Raw genomic sequence first — 21,840 nt, 5'->3', positions numbered from 1 at the left:
CAGGAGACTCAAGTCGCAACAGGAGGGAGATTAGAGGGCTCTGGCAAACTGTTAAAATGACCTAGACTTGAGGTTTTGAAAGGCTGAGGTGACTGTTGCTGCAAAAATAATTGAGGCTTAAGCAGAGATTCCATGTGGCCCATAGAGAGGCTTTATATTAGTGCCCCAAACTTTATTTTTTAAGTATTCCACATTGCCTTGCCCCTGAGCAGTTAAGTGTTTCTCTAGAAAGGCAATTTCACCCCAGATAAACTTTAGGTGTTTTCATTGGTGGTTAGTTTATGAGTGTCTCTGGGACATAGATGTGAGTATACAATTTTGAATAATCCACAGGAAAGAAAGGTTAGCTTAGAGACCCCGGGGAGAGGGGGGGTCGTGCACGCAAGGGAGTGGGGATCAAGGCGATGGTCAGGTTCCGGTCTTGGGGCATCTCGCTCAGCACTCTTAATGGATCGAATAAGCAGCATCGAATAAGCAGCATGGTACACAGGTCCAACTGCTGGAGCAGATCCATCCCGGGCTGCTCGGTTGGCACCTGGGTTGCTGTACTCTCAGGCAGCTTTGTTCATGGGCCCTATTGGGCTTCCTTCTTTTGTGATTCCCGATGAATTATTAAGGGAAATATTCCTGAGCTGAATTATAGATATGTCCCTGTGCACTGCACTCACCCTATCGCGGCTGACACGGAGAAAGACACCTGGAAGACTGCTTCAGTTGTTTAATTTTTAAAATAATGGTGTGGGGGCTGAAACATAATTAGTGAAGGGGAACAAACAAATAAATAATACTGTGAGATCTTGTTTTCCTATCTTCTTCCAGTCAATGCGTCTTGAGATTACGGCACAAACAAATTTATCCTGAACACCCCCCGCCCTCACCCCATCCCGGCCCCACGCCCACCCTGTAGGTGGAGGAGCAGAGAAAAGTTTCCACAGATACCTGGAGAAGCTGCATGTTCCCAGGCATTCCAAATTGGAGCTCGTTCCGGCAAATGGGAGGGACTGATTTCTCCAAAACTGAGAGCAATCATTTTCGATCCCAAAATAGGCTAGATCCCTGTGTAGTCTTACAGGCTCCAGAAAGAGAGAATTGACTTACTGTTAGACCATCAGAAGGCTGTTTTAGGGAATGGTAGAATCAGGGCTGAGGCCATAGGGTATAAGATCTTGGGACCAGTTTCCAAAAGCAATTTGTGAGATCAATCCACAGTAGCTATGGAGTGGATGATGAGACTGAATAATGTACTGAAGATAATGGTTGTATCAAAGCTCGTTTGTTTTCGTTGGATCACATGGAAACTTTGTAAAGTACGCTTTGGCTATATATTCTTCTTACAGCCCAGAAAGTTTTAAATGCCCAAGATCTTCAGGAACATCTTTATTTCTTTGGTATCAGGAATAGAATCTACTAAATCATAGCAATAATTCAGTTGAATAAAAGCCACTCTAATGACAATATTCATTCAGCATATTGAACAAATATTTATTGACTACTTGGTCATGGCATGGAATAGTCACTGAGTGACCAGCCCATCACTGATTATGTTCTAAGTTCTTTGCATGTATAGTGTCTTGTTTAACCTACATGACTAAACATTTTGTACTATTCTATCACTCTTTTACAAAGGAATTGAGATTTACGTGAGTTATAAAAACTTGGCTATCGTTGTCTAATTTATATATAGTAGCAGAACTATTATTTCTGCTACTATACACCTCATATTTGTGACTTTGGCAACATGGGCAAAGCCTTACTCAGTGACGGTGATACTATACGCAGTCTGTGCCCACCTATCCAGGTAAGCAAGTAGCTGTCACAGATTCAAAGACGCTCAACTTGTGCTCTGATGCAGATACGAAAGTGCTGCCTCTGGAATACGAAGAACCGAGCAGCATCTATCCCAAGAGAAACAAAGGAGGACGTCCAAGGAAAAGAGACAGTCTGAAGAGAGTTAGAGTGGCTGCTAAGGAAAGCACGTAGGCTCCCGGTGCTACGGTAAAGAACACCAAGAAGGTGGAATGGTTGGGTTAAGACCAGACCACCTGAGAAAAACATGTCCCACTCTCAGATCTCTGTCCCCATTCCAGCACAAACATGCAAACATGAGCATGCACACACATACAGTCATGTACATGCGATGCACACACACACACACACACGCAACGCACACACACACACAAAGACACACACTTATACACACAGAGAGAGGAGGAGAGAAAGGGAGAGAGAGAAAGAGGCATGCACACACATACTCCACTTTTCCCACTGAAGTATTTTTTCATAAAATAAAAATCATTGCACTTCTCTCTTTCCCTCATATTCTTGGGGCTTGTTTAGAACCCCCAAAGTGAGCTGAGAAATTTTAGTTTAATTTAATTTAACTTTATTTTATTCTATTACAACCTACCAAATCTCTACCTCAACTAAGTCCTAAAACTCTCATTTCTTTAGAAAACTTAATTTTTTGCCTTTCTTAATCACCTAGCCAAAACTTTATAAGCTTTCCCATCTCCACACTTGCCTATTACCTCAAATAATTTATCCTTGGCTTTGAAGTCTCCTGTCAATGGCACAAATGTTCTAGCTTGCTCCATGAAGCTTTTGTCTGTGTAGAATGGAGCAAACAGAGTTTCTTTGGCACAAAGCGGGTTGGGAGGCCTGTAAGACTTACTGGGTCCATTATGAGGGCTTCTGTTCTCTTTGTTGAGTGTGTCCTAGTCCCAAGTGAATAGCAATGCTCAGCTTACACCTCACTTCCTCTTTAACAAGCCTGTGACACATTACTAAAAACAGGTGCTTCCTCTCCTCACCCCCTTGCTCTGGAAACAGTGTATCTGGCCCGGGTTGTGGATCAATAAAGAAAGAGGGTTCTTTCATACGTTAGGAAAAAACTAAATGGTTTACTATATTATATCTTCTAATTCCAGTTCCTCAGATCACCAATTTTAAAGTTCTGAAGTGATGCGAGGATGAGATAGAACCAGAGAACTTATTTCCATGCCGCCCCCTCCAGATTCATAGGCGGAGATCTTCTGAGCAACCCACTATTCTCAATGCAATGAGATGCTCAGCTAGGTGTTACTCATAGCTGGGGTTTCCAATGACTGCTCGCCCTCACGTCCCATTCCATTACATCTTATGCTATTCTACTCAGGTCTCAGGAATTCAGAAAGACAGATTTATTTCAGACTACAGTCCACTTAAGTTTCTGTAGCAAAGTACCATAAACTTTAGTGACTTGCAAACAGCACAGATTTGATTCCCAATGCTTACGTTTAGTGGCTCACAACCACTTGTAATGCCAGTCCCAGGTGTCCTCCAGTGGCTCTTCTGATCCCCAGAGGCACCTTCCCACAAACGGCATACATTCACACATAAATAAATTAACAAGCAAGGTTGAAAGTAGGAAATGAATGTGTCAAGAAGGCTAGCTTACAGTTTCTTGTCCTTGACTGCAAGGAGCACCAGTTCCTTATGGGGTTTGTACACACGTGAAGCCAGGCCAAGATTTTTTCAGACTGCTTCACAACTCAGTTCCTGCTTTAAATAAGCACAAATGGCATAGGTGGACATTGCCAAAGGTGACATGAGGGTCACATAATGTTCAGTTCCTCTCAGGTGTGTCATAGCACAGCTGATAGGCTATATGCAACAAAAGATAGGTATAGATCTAGCATAAAACAAAATAGCAAACTGATAGAAAGCTCTACAATTTCAAGCATGACTCTGGAGATAACGGCATTGAATTACTTCTTAATATCAAAAGCTTAGACCCACCTGCATGACTTTTAGAAAAGATCTACTACTGAATTCATATGTAGATTTGAACTTGGGGTATATTTCTAAATTCACAGTGAAATTCTAATGATCCCCAAATGGTAACTGAAGAGGGGTACATAAACATAAAACAAAGGAATCACTTCTGGTCAACTTGGTGTGCTGGAGCAAAGACCAAAATTGGACTGTACAATTGTTTCTATGTCCTCTGGATGTAAAACCTTGAATAAAAGAGCCACCCTTTATAAGTGTGAGTTTCCTCATTCCCAGTATGGGAAAATCAGCACTTCAGTCCTATTCCACACTATCATGAGTTGGGAGTCATAGAAGAGAAGAATGAACAATGAAGTCTTCTGGGAGTATAACGCTATAGGATGACTACAAATCAAAGTATTTTAAGGCAATAAATATCTACCATGGATTGATTTTTTTCCTCCTTCCTCCTAAGTCTATGTGCTGAAGCTTGAACTCCCAAAATAATGGCCCTCGCATGTGGGGTTATTATAGAGTGTTAACGTGATCATATGGATAATGCCTACCCGACAGCAAGAGCTCCTTTTAGAGAGGAGACTAGTACAGGAGACAAAGAAAAGTCACGTGAACACACAAGATCAAAGCCACCTGTGAACCAAGAAAACAATGAAATTTTCCTATGATAATTTAGACTCAACAATAGACTTGCTAGAAGTGGTTCTTTCTTGCAGAATATTTTTGAAGAAATTGAGAGAAGGGTTTGTAATCAACCTACTAATTGATAACAGGGCCTCCAAACATGATTAAGCCTCCACAGGCTAAAATTCACCCAAAATCAACCTGGAAATCTGGAGCATTTTCCTGGTAAGGTAGCTAGAGAGGACATTAGTTTGAATATTCAGAATGTTGTTCGTGCTGATTCAATTATCAAAACTTTTGCATATGCAGTGACTGTTGTATTAATTTTAGGACTGAGCAGTGATATAAATGAAGGGTAACTCTTTACTCTGGACTAAGGGAGATAACGTCACACAATAAAAGCTTATGAGGAAAATCATGTAGAGAAAGTGAGCAGGAAGGGGGATACACACATTTAGAGTAGAAATGAAGGGCAGCTTGATTAAATTACCATCTAAGATGAGAACTACCTGGCAAGAAAGCTCAGAAAAAATTGTCAGTCAGCATAGGAGCTGGTTGTAAGATAGCAAAACTCTGAACATGGGGCAACTACTGTACCAGGACCCTAAGGTGGCTTCATTCCACAGTACAATTTGATAATACATACCCCAGAAATGCACCTGTCTCCTCTCTTCCCTCCTCCACTAATTCCAAGCTCTGTGTTACTCTTGTGGTAATCTTCCTGTCATATAAGTACCAAGAGCGAACCAATTGCACAACTGGAGCTCTATTAAATGTGTCCCCTAGGCTGGCCTCCAACACATGATCCTTCTGCCTCTGCCTCCTTCAGCAAATCCTGCCAGCATGTGTCACTACCACTGGCTGTCATTATTCTAAGTACCTGGAAAAAGCCAAAAACTTAGAAAGAAAAGCCTAGGGAAGGGACAGAGATCATTGACCCACATCTGAGCGCTGGTCCACCTACCTACGAGTTGGTTAAGACTGACATGTCTAGATACCTCAGTTAATAAATGTCATAATTAATTCTTATTCGTAATATGACAGAATATGCGGTTTTCATTAAGGGTTCTTTTCAGTAGGGAAGAATGAAAGCAATTATAGCTAGCTTGTGTGCAACAGAGGCAAGGACGAAGTCAGAATAAGATCTTGGATTAGTCCAGAAAAGAGCTGAAGACCAAGATTCAGTAAAATCAGTAATAAGCTATTAGGAAGTTCTCTGTCTTTGTCTCTGTCTCTCTCTGTGAGTTTCTATCCCCCCTCCCAACCACCCCACTCCCCACTTCTTGGTCTCGGACTCTCTCCTTACCATATCCCTCCTTCTTTCTCCTCCCCCTTTCTCTGTTTCTTTCTGCTTTCATTTACCTTTCTTTGTAGCCATCATCTTTCCCTTCTACCGAATCTCTGCCACTCCTTATCTCTGCACACAGCCCTATAATAGTTGATTTATCCCCTTGTTAGATGATCACTGAATGGTCCACTCAAAGAGAAGAATCAAATTAATCTACCTCCGGTACCTCAATCATCAGTTGCAAACTTAATTTGTCACGTTAGCTCTACCTTAGGGAGAGTCACTCACTTGGTAATATAGACGAGATGAGATTTTCTGAAGAGAGATGCACTAGTTACTTTTCTTCCTGCTTTGATGGAATATCTTTCCAAAGTGACTCTAGGAAAGAAGGGTTGCCTTGGGCTCACAGTCTAAAGGTATGGTCCATCATTCAAGGAAGACCTGGAGGCGGAACCACAGGGCAAGTGCTCACGTTGTATGTTCAGTCAGAACACAGACAGAGAGAGAGGTGGATTTTCAGCTCACTTTCTCCTTTTTATTCAGTCCAGGATCCCAAAACATGTAATGTGCTATCACATTCAAAATAGGTGTTCCTTCTTCAGTTAAACCTCACAGACATACAAAGAGGTATATTTTCATAGTAACTGTAAATCCAGTCAAGTTTAAAATAATAATTAACTACCAAGAAAGACCAGCCAAAATTTGGTACATTAATTTTTGCAGTAGCATGTCTGGTTCTTTCAATATCATGAGAAAGGCCTGATGACAATCATAGCATCAGCTATCAACTGAGCATAGCATGTAGTCGATTGAGAGGGACCTCAGTTGAGGAATTTCCTATCTTATATGGGTCTGATGCATTTCCTTAAATGTTAATTGATATAGGAAAGCATGGTCCTCTGTTGACAGTGTTATTCCTAGAAATAACAGCCTGGCTATATATGAAACATAGCTGAGCATAGGAAAGGGTTTGCACCAGTAAACAATGTTCGTGCACTGCTGTCTGCTTCAGGTTCCTGCCTTGAGGCCTGGAGTTCCTGCTTTGGCTTCCCTCTCTGATGGACTATAACCTACAGGAGGAATAAATCTTTTCTTCCAATACTCGTTTTGTTCAATGCTTTATCACAGCAACAAAAAGAAAACCGTGGGTGCATGTCTGTAATTCAAGCATGGAGGGCATTGAGACAGGAAGAGCAACAGGAATTGATGATAGCCTGGGTTACGTAGTAGGAACACATCACAGAACAAACAAACAACCACCAAGGAAAAACCAACTTGGAAGATGCTTCAGGATTTCACATCCCCAGAGTGTAGTACTCAGCATAATTGAAATTATCTACACATTCTGCACTGGTATATAGTTTACAATCTTATATTGAAATTTTGTAGCACTATCTGTTTTTAATTTTTTTTCAGATCTAATAATTCCAATTCAGAGCATAAACACTGTAGCCTCATTAAAAGTTATAGACACAAGGCACAGCCCCAAAACGAGCCATCTGCCCTGCATAAAGAAGTGGGCCCTTGATTACTGACAAGAACACAGATTGTTTTCATGTTAAGGAATCGTTCTATCACCCCATGGTTTGTTCAGCTCTGGACAGAAAGTACACCTGTTTATTTGTGCGTGATTCCACTGACGTATGTGGATGCATCCTGTGTTTATGTTGTCTTCTATGTTGTGTGTAATCTATACTGGGAAAACTAATTATTAAACCCTGAAAGTGTGCCCAGAGGCTACTGTGAGAGATGCATCCAAAAAACTTCTAAAAATAACTAAGCAATAAATAACTGTTTGCAGATGGGAATTGTTCATGCAGTATTCTAAGCAACAGCAGGTTTTTAAAAAAGACATTATGGAGTTTTCCTCAATTTTTTTTAACTAGGTATACTAAATTCTGTCTATTTAAGGCAAATCGTTTAAATAACAGTGTTTACAAAATTGGCCAGCTCCAAATTAACGGTATTTTAAGAGACAATATTGAACTATGGCTTTTATGTTAGAAGCACATCACACGTGCGTATCCTCATGCATTATTAAAAGCACCAAGGGAATCATTTCTGAGAGGTAGAGCATGCCAATAATTATTATTTTGGATGGTATTGCGAGGGCCACTCTTCAAAGTAATAGCGCGTCTGCTCAGGATTTCAGTTGTTCCCGTCAGTGACAGCAAAAGAAGTAGAGACGAATAAAATAAGAACATAAGAAATGTACTCTGGCCCAGTAATATGCACATAAATATGCCTGCATCTGCAAGAAGGCTGCAGAGTTTGCACTGGAAGACACTTTAAAATGTAGAGAGAATAAAGGCGTTTTAGTTAGGAGTGCCACACCAGCATTCACAGGACAGTCAACGGATGGTAAGTGACAAGACTTACTGTCGACTTACACAGGATGACTATGATTGGTGATGATTTTAAGTGGCTTATTCTAGTGGTTCTCAACCTTCCTAATGCTGCAACCCATTAAAACAGTCCCTCATACCCACAACCGGAAAATAACTCTAATTTTGCTGTTGTTATGAAATACAGTGTGAACGTCTGTGTTTTTCAGTGGTCTTAGGTGACCCCTGTGAAAGGGCTTTACAACCACTGGAAGGGTCATTCAACTCACATGTTGAGAGCCACTGACTGGCTCATTCTATGCAGAACTCAAGTGTTTTGCGTGTCTTTCAAGGACACTTGAATTCATGTGGATTTCTGTTATTATCAATGAACATACAGCTAGCAGTCTGGCCACGAGATTCAGACAGTTCCATAAAGCCACTGTACTTATATTTAACAATGCAATTAATTTTCCTATTCAAGAAAAATGCCCATCCGTCAACTGAGAGACTGTGGTTCTGGTCTCAAGTTTGAAGAAAACTTCAGGATTCTAGATACTTTGTTTCTCTGTAGAGTATAATGTATGGAAAAAATAATGTGACTCTTTTATGCCCTTTATGGTGAAATATAGTATAACAGAAGAACACAGTCTACAAAACTCCAAAATCTCATCACTTATGTGGCAGAAACTATAAATACAAAAACTTAAATCTCAAGTTTTCCAAAAGTATTGTTCTTCTTTGATAATAAAGGACTTTGACAACCAGAAGGTACTGTAATCATGACATCTCTAAATCAATTCCTAAGTACTTCGAAGGCTGAGATGAGTGGCTCATGGCTGAGTTTGAACCCAGTCTCGGTGACACGGTGAGTATAAAGCCAGCATCACAAGAAAGTGAGATCCTATCTCAAAAAGTAAATAAATAAATAAAAATTGGAAACAATTTTGTACCCTTTTTATAAGAAAACATCTGAGAACTGAATGAAAACATGGAAAGCAAATATATGTGACAATTGAAATTATTGTATTTAAATTATATAGAGGATATTCACTAATGAGTAGGGAAAGTCTCAAAAGAAATGGCAAGGGACATCGTTTTCTACAGAGGTTCATAAGGATCCCACCCTGCTTATATTCTTTGAAAGTATGAGAATGAGTCTTAAAATAGAATATGCAAGGATAGGTTGGTAGTTTTGGGTTCCTAAACGGGGTGAAGAATGGATGAAGGAATATTCTGAATGATTCTTGTTGTTATTGCTGCTAGAAAACTAGTTGAACCATCTGTTGAAAGGACATAGCAGGGCTGGAGAAATGGTTCAGTGAATAAAGCTTTTTCTGTGCAAGCCTGACTACCTGGATCATCTAATCAAACCCTCATGGAAAGCCAGAAGCAGTAGTATGCACATTTGTAATCCCAGAACACTCTTACAGGGAGATGTAAAACTGGGACAGGAGATTCCCAGGGCCAGATAGCCTAGAATAGACAACAGTGAACAAGAGGAAAGACCATATATTTCAAACAAGGTACAAGGTGAGGCTTAACAACTGACCTCACCAGAAGTTCTGGGGGCATGTGCACCTCTGCACTTACATGCACACGAAATGCACACTTACATAAATCCTACACATTCACACAGATAGGGGACAGAGAAATAGACACAGAAGGCCTACAGAAAGGAGTTAGCAGCTTCACTCAGTGCTACTAACCAGTCCATTCTAGGAGGTCATTCAGAAATCACTGGGGTGTGGGTTGGGGATTTAGCTCAGTGGTAGAGCGCTTGCCTAGCAAGTGCAAGGCCTTGGGTTCGGTCCCCAGCTCCAAAAAAAAGAAAAAAAAAGAAATCACTGGGGTGTATAGCATTGCCTATGGGTCTTGAAGCTCCCCAGATAGTGAATAGATAAATATTCTTGGTGATGTAGTGCATGGTCATGCTTGCCTCCGCATCCTAAATGATAATAGAGACATAATAAAGTCACCATAAAATAACCCTGTTAAGTCCCCAAATCTCTTATATCATGATAGTTTAAAGATTAAATAGTATTTATCATTTCTAATTAAGACTAAAACAGTAATCGAAATTTGCCATCATATTAACAGGGTACAAGTACCTACTTGTAGAGTGGTATAATATTTAGTAAAAAAAAATACCTAATCAAGCATTATCCATGAAAAAAGCATTTCTTATGCTACAAATTTGTTTTGTACTTTGCATATAACACAATTCCTCAAACCAGAAAAAATGAACATTTTCACTAATAAGCAAGGATGGTTATTTTTATTATCAGTCTATTTTATTTATGCACTCAATGAAACACATCTCTGGCTGTACATGTGAGTGCCTTTCCATAGGGAAAAGACCAACTCTGAATATGCTACCATAATTTATGTTTTGGGGTCCACAGCTGAAACCTGATCTGCCTAGGTATGAACAAGTAGCATCATGTTCCTGCTGAGAGTCACCCCGACAAGCCTGCCTGTTCTTCTGTGATGGATTTTAACCCTCCAACTGTGGGTTAAACCCTCCTTCATGTTGCTTCTTGCAGGTATTTGATCACAATAATAAAAATAACTAATTCAGTACCCAAGTATATAGCCTGTCTGTAGCACATGAGAATAAAAAGCAAAAGTATATAAATGTAAAAAAGACAAAGAAATAATATTTCATCATTTTATGTCATTTGAATTTAATTTATATCCAACAAGTCAGTATTTAGTCTTAGTTTCAGACTAAGGGTTGTCTCCTAAAGATCTTAAAAGTTTTCTTATAGTTAACCTACTGTGGAATATAATTGCTTATGAAAAAGTATTTTAAATATAAATGTATAATCCTCATAACTCCAGCACTTAGATAAAATTTTACCATATTTACCAGTGAACCTATACACATTTAGAAAGACTATATTCAAAAGGGATAAAAATATATTCGTATTATCTCTAATGTAAGCTAGAGAAGACAGCTGTTCCTATTAAAGTAAAACTTCTTTAAAATCTATTTGCCAAAGATTTGTCTAAGTTGTTAGAACTTGAAATTTATATCTCAGTTGGTCTCTCTAAGGATAGCTTTAAACTTTAGCATAATAACAATCTTAGCAATTTCACTTCCTGAATGTCTGAGAATTTTTGACATATTTCATTTGTATTAAAAAGTTATTTGCCTATGAATCTATCAGTAGAAACCCTTTTCCTTTCCAATCACATTTGAAAATGTCAACTGAAAAGAAATTAAGAATACGCATAAAGTGAAAGAGGGGCAAAGCCTTTCGAAGGACAGGCATAGACCTGCAAAAGGAGACCACGAGCACATAGACAGACAGCATTATGACTTTTTAGATTCTCATAAGCACAGAAGCTCACTTTTCTCTGCCTACTGTCTACAAGTTTTTAGATGATTAAAGATGATTAGAAGTTCAAAATTCTGGAGCTAAAGAGATTGTTCAGTAGATTAAGAGTAAGGAGGAACTCAATTTGTAGACCCAGCACTCTTGTAAGATGCCATTTCTGGTCATAGAGTACTACAGACCCAGTGCTAATGAGTAGAATGAGGGGTTGAAACATAAGGGGTGGGAAGTAGTCCTTGGCTGCCAGCCTAGCAAAATCAATAAGCAACAGATTAAGGGAGTGACCCTATCTGAAGATAATAATAAAGTAGAGACTAACAGAAGAGGGCACACGACTGTCTCCTTTGGCCTCCACAAACACATCCATATAAAACTAGAAAGGTACCCTTTGCCCTTTCACCCACATGCACATAGACATAAGACACTCTCTCACTTTCAAATGCACACATAGTATGCAAAGAGTAACAAAACAGTGTACCTAGTATCTTTGACCTGATACAGGCAAACTATTGATAATTCCTTTACAGAAAAAAATCAAGCAGTTTCACGACAAAGCCAGAACTGAAAGAACCCAAGTTAAATCCCTGTAGTACACAGGCACTCATAACACAAGTTTAGGAATCAAACTCATCACCTGGTCACAGGCACCAGCCTGGAGAATTGCAGAGATCTGCCTCCAGGGGGATCTTCCATCAGCATACAAGAAGGCCTGGAAAGCAGTAAGCTAAAATAGCAAACTTGACAAGGAGATTATTTTCTCTAGGTCTTTGCAATTGAGAAGACTCTCACTACTGAGGACATTTAAGAAAAAATGAAAATGACCTCAGGATTCTAAGAGACAGGCAAAGTCACTTAGGAATTTGTGGTCATCATGAAGAATGTAGATGAGTTTTGTCTGGAAAGCCACTAGTTAGGGATAATTCTGAAGGGTGACAACATCAACCACTGTTACCTTTTAAGAGGATAGCTCAACTGCTGCCTTGCTAGTTACAGAGAATTACTCTGTCAGTTACTAATAGTGCACTTGCCAGTAAGGTTTTAATTGCAAGTGTCAAATCTTGCCTATGTCCTTCAATAGAAGATAACTTTGAGAACACACATAATTTCTTTCACTTAATTTTCTAATCAGCTTCCTGAGCAATGAAACAGTATCCCTATCATAAAGCGTTTATGATTCTATAAAGCTGTAAAATTCTAGAAGGAGGCTGTATTAATAGGTAAGTTGTCATAAATGAAAGTGAACCATTGTTACCTTATCTGTTTAAAGCTATATGAATGTTTGTAAGCAAATGTGTTTTATTCCTAAAGCCCTTATGACATGGTAAACATTTTGTTACCTTAGCTGTTGAAAGTTAAATAAATGTTGTGAACAAATGCATTTTATTCCTAAGGCTTTTATGACACAATAAACATTTTTATAATACAATATATTTTTTTCTTTTTTAATCTGCCAAGTTGGTTTGTTAATCTAAATGGAAATTTTAACGTTACCATAATAACTAGGGATTTTGTTGTTAGCCCAGAGGGAAATTGTAGACCTGTTCATTAAAGGTAAACGCACCAAAGGTTAGTTGTTCTAAGTCATCAGTTGGATGGTAACAAATTAAACCAGGATCAGAGTCAGAGAAAGCAGAATGGTGTCTTTCTGAGCTGTGTTATTTTCTTTTCTGATTCCCAGTCCATTAGATGTAAACTATTTATCTGTTGTCCAAGAGTGGTTTGGGAATTATTTTTCCTTAATCTTCTCATCATCTTTCCTTTGGACAAGTGAAATGAATGACAAGAGAACATTGCTGGAGGGACAAGGTTCTAGAAGCTTTCATTGTTTAAGAATAGAATACAAAGGACTTTCAGAAATTCTTAAACACCGATGTGTGTCTGTCTTTCTGCTCAAAGCCTTATCATAGGATTGAGTCTGCATTTCTTTTTGTTCTAAATCTCCAACTACAGATATGTGGTTTGATGTAATCTTATGCCCTCTGTATCTTCAAGAAGAGAACATTTTTATGTTTATGTTTATTTCTTTTACTCCATTCTAGAGTAAAAAGGATATTTTAATGGAAGGAGTGGTAAGATGAGGGTTAGCTTGTCTTATTTGAGCCCCTGGCTCCTTCCCATGAACAATTTATACTGTAAAAAAGATATACCTTACATTCACTGTAATGTAAAATGCAGTAGAATTCTTGTCTGTTTGGACAGGAAAATGAAACTAAGAGTCACAGAGTAATTTAATTTTTAAATTACTGTTGTTCACATTATATGATATGTATCTTTGTGTGGGTCCACATGTGACATAACATAGACATAGAAATCAAAGAAAAACCAGAAGGAATCAATTCTCTCCTTTACCCTATGGACCCTGGGTTTTGAATTCAGGTTATCAAACTTGGCACCAGGTACCATTACCTGCTGAGAAATCTTGACATTCCTACAGAATCATTTAGATCAGGCAGTACCTTAAAAAAAAAAAAGAAAAGAACCATTCTGGGAATTTACAACTGAGTACAAGGCAGAAATCAATGACTAGTCGGAGCACAGGCCCAACATTTATATCTGTAACAGCTCCTGTTCCCATGGCTCAGGAAACATCATAGAAGAATTTAAGAGCCAGGCTATCAGAAAACCTCCTGTGAGACTATGGCTGCCCAAACAAAACCTAAACAATGATAATGTCCATGTACATGCTGTCTTAGTCATTATTCTATTGCTATAAAGAGACACCTTACCCATTGAAATGCTTATAAAAGAAAGTATTAATTGGTGGGATTGTTTATATTTTCAAGGGGTTAGTCTGTTATGACTATGGTGGGGATGGTAGATGGCAGGCAGGCACTGGAGTTGCAGCTTAACAGCTAAGCCCTGATCTGCAGAGTCTGGAATAGCATTCTGAAACCTCAGAACCAACTCCCAGCAGCTCACTTCCTCCAACAAGGCCAGCCCAACTCCAATAAGTACCCACCTCCTAATTCTTCTAGTCTTTTCAAATAGTTTCACTACCTAGTGATGAAAGATTCAAATATATGAAAATATATGAGCATGAGATGGCCATTCTTTTTCGGTTGTTTGGTTCGGTTGTTTTGCTGGTTAGTTGGTTGATTGGTTCATTGGTTGGTTGGTTTTTCAAGACAGAGTTTGTTTTTGTAGCCCTGGCTGTCCCGGAATAAACTCTTTAGAATAGGATGGCCTCAAACTCAGAGATCTGCCTGTCTCTGTCCATGGTTGCTGGAATCAAAGGAAGGGATAATCTTCCATGTTCTGGGAGTCATTCTTATTCAAACTACTATGCTTGTTAATGAGGAGTGGAAAAAAATCTCTCAGGGTCTCACACCTAGACAAAGAATTACAGACAATAATGGCTACTTAGAGAGGGAGGACTAAACTCTGCAGGGACGAGGCCCCTAACTGGTTAGTTAATACAAAGTGCTCAGCCCAGAAATTGCATAAACACTAACAACAAAACTGGACCTTGCAAGTTGTGGTTACATAATTGTGCATATATAATAATAACAACCAAATTAAATGGCCATAAAATTTAGAGTAAGGCTGCACAGCATGAGAGTGGAGAAAACAAAGGGAAGGTGGTAATATAACTATATTTACATTTTAAAATGTGTTTAAAAGGAAGAATAAAAAAAAAGAAAAAGGACAAAACTTTCATTCATTCCAAAAGCTTACCAAAGTAATGAGCAACTGTGGAAAACTGAACTGAAGCCTTATGACATTTCAAGTGCCCTTGGACTGAGAAGCCTAACCAGTATGGCCTCACTGTAACAGCAAATGGTCAACAAGATGCATGTGTGTGCCCTACAAAGATAGATGTCCCTCAGTCAAATTCTCATTCTATCACTTATAGACCATGTGCAAATACTTTCAACAACTCTGAGCTCGAGCTTCTCCTTCTGTGAAAAGTGAGAACAATAGAAAAACACAAATTGAAGAACTGGTGAGAGGATTAAGAGAAAATGTAAATGTTTCTGGCTTGTGATGGCTACTTTAATGAAGATTAGACATGGTAGTAACTCGGGGTAATGAACTACGTAAGTGGTAAAGCTACAAAGAATTTGCAAAGAGGCTGCACATGCAGTCTTCAATTAATGTATGCAATAGTGTGTAATTAAATTGTAAAGTGGCTCAGGCATAAACATCATAGAAAGTCAAAGGGGAGAAGTAAAATGGGGTCAATGGGGAAAATGCGCCCTGTGTAGCAGGTCGCAGTGAGCTCTTGGTAAATGTTAGATGCTTTCATTACCACTGCTGAACAAGGAAACTTAGTAGAGGATGGTAAGTGGAGGGGAAGCTTAGGAAATGAGTGAGATGAGAATTGTACAAGGTTCTGTTGCATAATTATATTGTATGGACGGAAGTCATGGATGGGGAAATAATGATGTCAGAGCGCTAATATAAAAGCATCAATGTAATGAGAACTAACAGAAATAAACACTGGTTTCTCTGGAGATAGTTGTTGTCATCCTTCTCCTCATTCTCACTAGGGAAAGCTTTTTTTCCTTGTAGTGTGTGTGTGTGTGTGTGTGTGTGTGTGTGTGTGTGTGTGTGTGTGTGTGTGTGTGCTAGTTGCCATAATAGTAAGCTGGATAATGGCCTCCAAACAAAGGTATCTCTGTTCAGATCCTCAGACCTGTGAATATCACCCCTGACTTTGATAATCTCGTCACTGTCATCACTACAGGTGCTGCAGGAGCAGTCAAGGTCACAGCTAGTGTAACCTAGAAGAAGGGTCAGAAGAGGTTTCTCAAGGGAAGAAATGCCTGAAATACCATCGGCTGGGTGCAAAGGCTTAGCTGAGACACAGACTGATAGGAATGAAAAGCCAGCGGAAGCTCCATATGGAAGCATAGAAGACTGAGCAGCTAGGAGATGCCCAGGAACACAGGAGCATAGAAAGGACCCAGATCACTTATGACAGGACTGCGACACAGCTAAGCCACTGACCTCTTGATAAATAATAGATTTCAGGATTATCTGAACGCATGGTGCTCCAGGAGGGTATGAGCAGAAAGAGGAGTTGAATGCATGGGGAAACTGGCATATGCCCTCCAGGGTTGTGCAGAAACCAGGTGGTAGCACCAGAAGAAAATCAATAGCCACTGCATCTGCTTGTGGTTCTGTTTCCACAGAAACATGTTGGTGGGTGAATGTGGAAGGCAGGTTGACAATGCCCAAACAACCAGTCTGGAGGAAAAATCAAAAAGAAAGAAAAATCCAGACGAGCATTTGTTTTAGCTATAGTAACAAGGGTAGATTTCACTAATATGGTTTTATTTAACTAGTTGAATTTGGACTCCCTTTCAAACCCAAACCTTCAAACATGGTGACACTGAGATCCAGGAACAATCCTTGCCTCCATGTTAACAGACTATACTGAAGACAGTAGGGAAAGCCTTAGCTACCCTATCCAGTCAAATGATTAAGTAAGAATGATAATATTGTTAGATCAAATTTAGCAAGGTATGCTAGTGAGGACAGCTAATACTGATTAGGCTTTAAGGGGGAAGGAGAGAGAGAGAGAGAGAGAGAGAGAGAGAGAGAGAGAGAGAGAGAGAGAGAGAGAGAGGAGGCTGGAAAGACAATTCAAAACACACCATTTGAAAGTACCATGATGATATCTAATACTCTGTGTAATTTTTTTTTTTTTTTTTCGGAGCTGGGGACCGAACCCAGGGCCTTGTGCTAAGCTAGGTGGCGCTCTACCACTGAGCTAAATCTCCAACATCCTGTGTGCTAATTTTTAACATCTAAATTAAATTTAAACTGAAAAAACAAATAAGAGAGGAGGAAATTTTCTGTTTCACTTTGCTACCTGCTAAATCTGAAGTGTCCTGGCAACTGTAGCAGGTACCTTACAAAATGTACCTGAAATTACCTGGCAAAGAATACTTATGTACCGGCTTTTCTAACTCAGAAAAAATAAAATTCTCTCTAAAACTCATTGTTTAGGAAAATAAATAAATGTATCCTACCAAATACCAGAAATGTTTGGAACTCTTAGGATTTAAGAAACATAAAATGATTTTTAGCCCACTGGTCTCAGTTCATGCTGACAGTGTGGGCATGGGTGTAGGGTAATCTGTAAGGCTTAATCAGAGGCCAGATCTCTAAGGAACACTTACAGTCTCTCCCCCATCAGCCATCATTTGCCAATAAATCCTCAGCTAGAGGTGAGTCACAGTGAGATTATCCCTCAACCATTTGCAGTTTTTACTGGTTTGATCTTATGGAGTTCTTGCGAAGACAACCAAAACCGTTTGAATTCACTTGTGTCACAGCACTGTGCAATCCAACTCTTAGCTCTTGTAATCTTTACATCCCTTCCTCTAAATGATCTGTGAGCCTTGGGAACGTGGGATGTGATGTGGATACTCCCCATTTGGAGCTGAGCACTCCATGATTATTTCTTTTCTGACCAGTTGTGAGTCTCTGTAGTAACCACCATCCACATTATAATATACATGCATGAAATTCTCAAAGAAGCAATAAAAATATATTTAGAAATCATGAGGTTTTGATCTTCCCTTTAAAAACCTATCTCTATAGCATCTAGAGGAATTCATCTAAATTATTCTGGATTCCCAGGACACTAATAAACCTACGTACAAGGGTAGAAAAGGGAGTAGGAAAAGGTGATCAGCCTTGACGGTGACATCTGTGGGAAACAAAAGGAAAGTTAAATAGGTTTCAAGGTAGCTTGAAATACCACAAATAAAGTATATTCTTTCCGTAATGTGCAACACCATCCACAATGGTAAAATGCATAAGGAATTTGGTCTGATCCTTCTCTTTTATTGTTGATTTTCTCTTGAATAGACAACAGTTGCTCACTGTCATCCTTTACTGAGGACACTTTTAAAGCAGCACCTGGGATTGAGTAGTCCTTTACATGACCACTTCTCTGTATCACTCCATCTCACTGCCTCCTCATACAGCATCCTACTTCTACTCTTGTTCATCAAGACAGTATTCATCAACTCTAGAAGTTATCTATTAAATGCAACTCAGAATATAGAAACAGCTGTGCGAATGACTTGCCCTACTGTTGAGAACACTCAGTCTTCTTATCATGACCTCTATTTCTGACCTCAACTGTATTTTCTTCTTTCTTCACTTGATTCCTTTCCTTTTCTTCCTTTCTTTTATTGAGGCAGACTGTCTGTGTGTAGCCCAAGCTAGCCTGTAATTTATAATTCTCCTGCCTTAGCCTTTCAAATGCTGGGATTATATATGTGCCACCACAACTGAATGCCTTCTTGTTTCCTAACTGCATCCGTATTAAGAACTGGTTTTGGTGTGTTCTTCTGAATCTCTTCTGCCTGGAAGACCTGGTCTGAGGTCTTTGTATGTGTAACTCTTTGTTATCAAGTGATACTTTACTCTCTGAAATTAAAAGACTGAAAGTCTCATCCAAACATCTGTTTCACTTCAATGATCATTGCCTGGAATGCACTTCTGTTTATTTTTTCCTGGAAAGAAAATATTTTTGATGCAGGAAGCTTTTCATTTCACTACTCCCCAGATCTTAATTAGTATCCAATAAAGTATGTGTTAAATAGGAGCAAGAAAGGAGGAAGGAAGAAGCAGAAAGAGGAAATTAGTCAGCTGATGGAGAGGCGAAAGGGCGCATGCCTAGAACCCAAGCACTCACAAGGGGGAAGCAAGATCTGATTTCAAGGCCAGTTTCATTTACATAGCAAGTCAAAGATAGCCTGGGCTACACAAGATGCTACTCAAAGCAATAAAAAAAGAAAAAAAAAAAAAAAAAAAAAAAAACCTAGAAATCCAGCTAATTGTATCTAGACCCAATCAAAATAGCCTTTAAGAGTTAACAGACTTGGGGTTGGGGATTTAGCTCAGCGGTAGAGCGCTTGCCTAGCAAGCACAAGGCCCTGGGTTCGGTCCCAGCTCCGAAAAAAAGAAAAGAAAAGAAAAAAAAAAGAGTTAACAGACTTAGTCAAAAAAAACATGAAATTGGGGGATAAGTTTCTGTAAATTACGATAAGATAGAACCAGTGTGGGGGCCCTGTAGGTAAATATGTTTGCCTCCACAAGTCTGGTAACGATGACCTAAGTGTGATGGCAGAAGGAGAGAACCACTCCTTCAAAATAAATGATACACCATACGAATCTGATTCCAGATAGCTTTTAATTGGTTGATATGTGTAAATATTTAGCTTCGCTTCAATATGTTTGATTGCTACCATGTGTTATCTAGAAGTCATGGCTTTGTTCTCCATAAAAATATATAAATAGTTAAACATATGTTCATTTAATGGGGTTAATTCTTTAAAAATATATTTCATGTACTTTAATGGTTTGAGGGTCTGATACAGATAAAGATTTGCTAGATTAATCATATATTCTCCATCTCAAAGAATTTGTTGGTATTTGATATGAAATATGTTGAAAACACTGAGCTTATTATTAACTTACCCTCCTATTTCTGCCCAATTAAAGAAAACATGAACCAGCAAAAAGGTCCTTTGGCCTCTACATGTGTGCTATTGTAAACACACAAATTAAGTATTTACTAAAATGTAATATTCTTATATAATAAACACCTGAAATAAAATTATGAAGTACATAGTTTTAAAACCTTACATAGAATATACTTATTGTGCTATAGTTTCCCTCAGTGGGTGTTTCCTAAATGAACCTCTAGTGGACTGAATTGTTCAGAAGTAAAGTAGTTTCATATTCAGGACACAGAATTGAACAATAGATGCCGGGTCACTTGGCAGTCCTTATGCAGACTCAGAATCTGATGGACTCTGCAAGGCAAAGTGTTTCATACTGAATCTTGTTACCAACAGATGTTTAAAAGCACTTGGCCCCCTCTGCAGTAGGAGCTAATGAACGAATCACTCCATACTGGGTTCCTATATGATATCTGATACTGGTTCTATGAGTCTTGGCATCAGAGAACTCATGATCAGTCTCACTAATAATAGAGTGCTTTCTTCATCTGCCAAGCAACCATGCCTGCTAGGCCTTTCCGTCCTCTCTATAAAGCTCTCTTTTATCACAGTTTCACATATGCATCTGATTTGGTCTCTGCTTGATGTGACTGCTCGTGTGTAGAACCTGTTTGATCTTGATGGAGCAATGGAAGTAGAGATGGAAATTTGTTGTCGTAAATAAATAAAAATAAAGTAAAAGTAAAAATGTATAAACGAAAACCGGGGGTGGAATGTTTTCCCTCAGGGTGTTTTTCCCTGCTAGGGTTCCACACCTCGCTTCCCCAGATATCTTCTGGATATCTTGGCATAAACTCAGCCCAGCCACACTTACTTAAATTGAGACTCTTTCTTAAAAAAAAACACACTCATTTAGCATTAAAGCAATCCAGCGTCTAGATTTGGCAGATCCACATTACACTGTCCTAATCCCAGTTCCCAAATTACTCATCCCTGCACCTTTTATTTACCAAGTCTCCAGCTTCTTCTCCCCCCTGGTACCTCTAACTCCTCTCAGTTCCCCATCGTCTCTCCAACTCCCTCTCTTCTTCCTCCTGGCTTCCTCCTCTACCCCCTCCTCCCTCAACTGTCAATCCTCACCCCCCCCTCCTCAGGTTCCACTCGCTCAACTGTCTCCAACTGTCAACTGTCAACCTAACCTCTGAATCTAATCCCCCTCTCACTCCCAACTCCTACCTCTGCCCAAATCTCACGCTCTTGCCTTTATTTAACAAATTCAGAGAAAACCCCAAGGCAAACCACAACATTTCCCCCCTTTTTGTCCAGTTAAAAACCCTTTCCCTATACTTAGGTGAACTAAGCATCATTATTACCATTCTGCAATTTATAAAACCAACAATATGCTGATCACCCAGTCCCCCAACTCTGTTCACCAACCATGTTATCCACACCCCATCTTGGCAAGGCAAACCACAACATTTCCCCCTTTTGTCCAGTTAAAAACTTTTTCCTATACATAGGTGAACTAAACATCATTATTACCATTCTGCAATTTATAAAACCAACAATACGCTGATCACCCAGTCCATCAATTTTGTTCATTAACCATGTCATCTATACTAAAAACTATACTTGACTATATCCTGGTTCTAGATCCTATGCCACCCTAAAACTACTCTAACAGATTTATCATCTTTCTCAATACTAAACCATTCGGGTTGTCTATGAGACTACTAGTCTCCAACCACATCAGAAATCCAAGAATGATTAATATTACCTGAAAACATAGGAAGCACAAAACAAGGCATCCAAGCATAGCCAATTTTATAAAGACTGCTGATCACCTGGACAGTCCCTTATTCCTTAATATGCTGGAGCATCAGTCTTCAGCCTTCTGGCCCCAGGATCATCTGACAGACCTTATCAATGCAGATTTTGAAGGGCTGATCACCCTGCCTCGGCAGAGATTATCAGTCGACTATTCTGCATAATTTGTCCTTTCTGGACAGTGTCTTGTCTGTAGATGAATTGAAGCAATTTGCTCAGTGGCTGCGTTACCACGATTTGAGCAA

The sequence above is a fragment of the Rattus rattus genome, chromosome 5, assembly GCF_011064425.1.
Source record: "Rattus rattus isolate New Zealand chromosome 5, Rrattus_CSIRO_v1, whole genome shotgun sequence".
NCBI classification, from domain to species: Eukaryota; Metazoa; Chordata; class Mammalia; order Rodentia; family Muridae; genus Rattus; species Rattus rattus.
This window is presented reverse-complemented; position numbering follows the sequence as displayed.